The sequence below is a fragment of the Zootoca vivipara genome, chromosome 11, assembly GCF_965207765.1.
Source record: "Zootoca vivipara chromosome 11, rZooViv2.hap1.1, whole genome shotgun sequence".
Lineage (NCBI taxonomy): Eukaryota > Metazoa > Chordata > Lepidosauria > Squamata > Lacertidae > Zootoca > Zootoca vivipara.
This window is the reverse complement of record NC_142594.1, coordinates 13,627,048-13,630,946: the sequence shown is the minus strand read 5'-3', so window position 1 is coordinate 13,630,946 and position 3,899 is coordinate 13,627,048. Positions and strand designations below refer to the sequence as shown.

Below are 3,899 nucleotides of genomic sequence, written 5' to 3'. Positions count from 1 at the left end.
CCTTCATGGGGAATTTTGTGGGTGCTCGGGCACCCAGGGCCCCAGGGAGTTGGCACCTGCGCAAATCAGTCAGGTCACATTTGCTAACTTGCCTGCCCGCCTGTGCAGTAAAGCAAGATTGTATATTGTCGCATTCTTTAAAAGCAACTGACAGTCTATGCTTTTGCTGTATCTCAACCATACCCTACTATAGCACAAGAATTTAAGCCTGTTTTCAAGACTTGACACTGTGAAACTGGTTCAGCTGGGGTAGGTACATGTAGTATCTTGTCCCGTCATAGTTAAAATCGCGTTCCATGCTTCACTGGTGTTGAACCACAAAGCTCTCCCTCAGGTGTAAACTGGCAAACCTAATTAGAACAGGGATTAGTTGCTCCAGTTTCTCTGCAAATCAGTAATGCTATCAAAACACACTATAAATCATTAGCTGCTATCTTTTACCAAATCAACTTGAAGCTCATATTACAGGGAAATCAGAGAGCTGACAAGCTGGGAGTAATTCTTGACCTGAAACTGAGGTCATGTAGTTCCTTGGGCCTAGATGAAGGACCGCTTCCCCATCCCTAGAACACTCAATGTTCTCCCACTCCAGCAGGTTGTTTGAGAATGATGCAAGCTGATAGTGGGGTAATCCAACCTTTTAGAATCAAGCCAGATCAAAACTTGCTTTCACTTCCCAACTGGAAGCAACTCTGTCCTTCTTTATTGGGTCCAAGTGTCCCAGGACCCTCTCTTCGCCCAGGGATGGCTCCTCAAGGACCGGCCGCGACGCCCGTCTACCCGGCTGCTTTCTTCCAAGCCACGTCCACCCAGGCGGGCAACCGCTCAGCTCCCGGGGAGCCCTCATACCTTGGCAAGCCATAGCGCAGATGATGTTGCAAATAAACCTGAAAGTGGATCGTCAAGAAATGTGCAGCTCCCAGAATATATTGCATATTTTCTGATTCATGTCTTCTTCCTCATGGGACTCCTGGGGGTTTTCATCTGCCATATGCTAAAGAAAAAAGGATATCGCTGTACAACAGAATCTGAGCAAGGGGAGGAGCAGCTTAGTGAAAAGGTAGAGCGGAATGATAATGGTGACACCGTGGGGAAAATAGTTAACTACATTATGAAAAACGAAGCTAATGCTGATGTTCTGAAGGCCATGGTGGCAGATAACTCTATATGATCCTGAAAGCCCTACTAGTCCGACTATGCCAGGCAGTCCCAACAAGTCCGGTGTCTCCTTCATCATCCGGAGGTCCTCAGTTGAAACACACTTGCTGTGGCCGCCACCTGCATACGGTTGGTGGAGCTGCCGGAACAGGTGACTGTAGCCGCTGAAATCAGAAGAGGTGGCACCTGTTCAGTCCAGCTAAAAAATCCAAAGAGGCAAGAAGAGGAAGTTACAGCGTTGTCTGTTGGAAGGTTTAGAGTCACAAAGGTGGAACACAAATCTGTAGGGAAGCTTTTAATATTTAATGCTGTATTGTTTTAATATTCGATTGGGAGCCGCCCAGAGTGGCTGGGGAGACTCAGCCAGATGGGCGGGGTATAAATAATAAATTATTATTATTATTATTATTATTATTATTATTATTATTATTATTATTATTATTAGGTAAGGGCCCAGTGAGACGACAAGTCAACGAATAATTCCCGCAGTGTTTACATGCCCTGTGTTTGCTCCTAGCTTTCCTGAGCAACAAGAAGTTCCGGGACAGCAGTATAAAGTTTAGTTTCTTTGGATGAAAGAGCACTTCGTTTACACCAACAGAAACCCCCTTTTCTACACAACCAGTCCTCTGACAGGCTACTGGAGCCTTCCTGCCTCCTTCCTAAAGCCTGCCGGGCTTTGAGAAGGTGGCAGGAGGGTTCTGGGACCTGTCGGCGCATCACACCTCCTTCCCTAAGCCAGGCAGAAGCTTTCTGGGCTTGGGGAAGGAGGTGCCAGGAGAACATTTAGGGGACTAGTGGACTAGTCCACTGACCACACGCCATTGGAGTGGACCATGTCTAACAACAGGAAAGGTAAAGGTAAAGTGACCCCTGACCGTTAAGTCCAGTTGTGTACAACTCTGGGGTTGCGGTGCTCATCTCGCTTTGCTGGCCGAGGGAGCCAGCGTTTGTCTGGCCAGCATGACTAAGACAGCACACAGAAACGCCATTTACCTTCCCACCGGAGCGGTAACTATTTATCTCCTTGTACTTTGACATGCTTTCGAACTGCTAGGTTGGCAGGAGCTGGGACCGAGCAACAGGAGCTCACCCCGTCGCGGGAATTCGAATCGCCGACCTTCTGACCGGCAAGCCCTAGGCTCTGTGGTTAGCCACAACGCCACAACAAGATGCTTTACTATTATTGCTATTGTTATTTGTTGTATTTCTTGCCCACCTTTCTATATAAGGTTGCAGGGTGGGTTATAGCGTATAAAAACATAATACAATAAAGTCAATAGAGCACAACCACCCTACTTATAATTGGCATCCTGAATGGTGGAGAAAAGGGCAAATGGCACTGAGGGCTTTGTCTTGTTCACAGTTACAGGTTGTTGTTTTTAAAGTGTGTTACAACGTAATGGTTTAAAATGATATCTCCCTTCGTTTATGTGAGACAGATATCACCAAGAAGGGATTCGTCTCCTCTTGAAGGCGTCCTTTGGCAGTTATCCAGAAGATAAGTCAATCAGAAGAGCTTTTCAGAGAGTTGCGTAGAGCTTCTTTCCCCACCTGACTTGTCTTTTGAGATCCGGGAGCCTTGCCAAGCTCTTGAAGATCTAATTGCTAACATGCATGGGGAAAGCGATGCTATTATTAGGAACCCTATGTATTGACCAGTTGTCAACAAATAGATGTGGCCAGACGTAAATGCAGCTGTGGCTGAAATGCTCCGTGGAAATGAACTGCAGAGAGTTTGAGAGATGATGCTGTGGTGAAAGGAGACCCCCCCCCCAAAGGCTGATTTCCCTCCTGAGAATCAATTTCCCCTCTAAAGCGCTATTTCTGCAACAGTCTTGTGAAAGCCTGAAGGAATCCTTTCCTAGTTTGCTGCCAGGAGCTGTAGAAATGAGAGACCCCGTGTGTGGTGGTGTGGTTAGAGTATTGGACCAGGACTGGGGAGACCCAGGTTCAAATCTTCACTCAGCCAGGAAGCTTACTGGGTTGCCTTGGGACTAGTCATGAATGCTCAGCCTAACCTACCTCTGATAGTTGTTGTGAGAATTTTTTTTTTGGGGGGGGGTCCATGTATGCTGCCTTGAGCTCCTTGGAGGAAATGCCAATAGACAGATAGATAATTAAATTGGATGTTATTGAACCTTTCAAAGTGCATCGTCCCAGCGCTGCTTCCAATTTGGACAAATGGCCATTTGGAAGATGGCATCTCCTGCCATCATAAACTTCACCTTCACTATTTAAAATCCTTTTCTCCCCTTCAGAGGGTGTTACTCCTCCTTTCCCCACAACAAAATGGGGCTATTATCACTGATGGATAGACAGCGATGGAGAAACACGATGTCTGAAGCGTTCCTGCCAGCAAAGCTCGACTGCGGGATCGCCCTCTCCTCCGTTTTGCAGCATCTCGGGGCTGTGTGCTTTTTTTTTGTTCAGGCTCATCCTCCGTCGTTAATCTGAAGAGGGAAAGAGCAATAGATGTGGGAACAGAGCACATATTCCCCAGAGCACTTTGTGAATCCTGGAAGCCCATAAACAGATGATGCACTGTAAAGGGATGTAAGAACTGGAAGTGGCAACAATGCAGAGCCAGAGGGCATTCACCAGACAGGTACAAACAGATAAGGAACACGCATGCAAATAGGCAGGCAGGAGTGCACGCCTAGTCTGCGGCACTTAGCTACATGACAATAATTTCCCCCTTATAATGTGCACTAGTACATCGCTACACAAACAAACAGGCC

General features: G+C 46.9%; 1 pseudogene; it reads left to right on the top strand.

The window, feature by feature from the left end:
- Window positions 1-637: 637 nt before the first annotated feature.
- Window positions 638-3,189, top strand: LOC148684209 (RELT-like protein 1 pseudogene; annotated as a pseudogene).
- The last annotated feature ends 710 nt before the right edge of the window (window positions 3,190-3,899 follow it).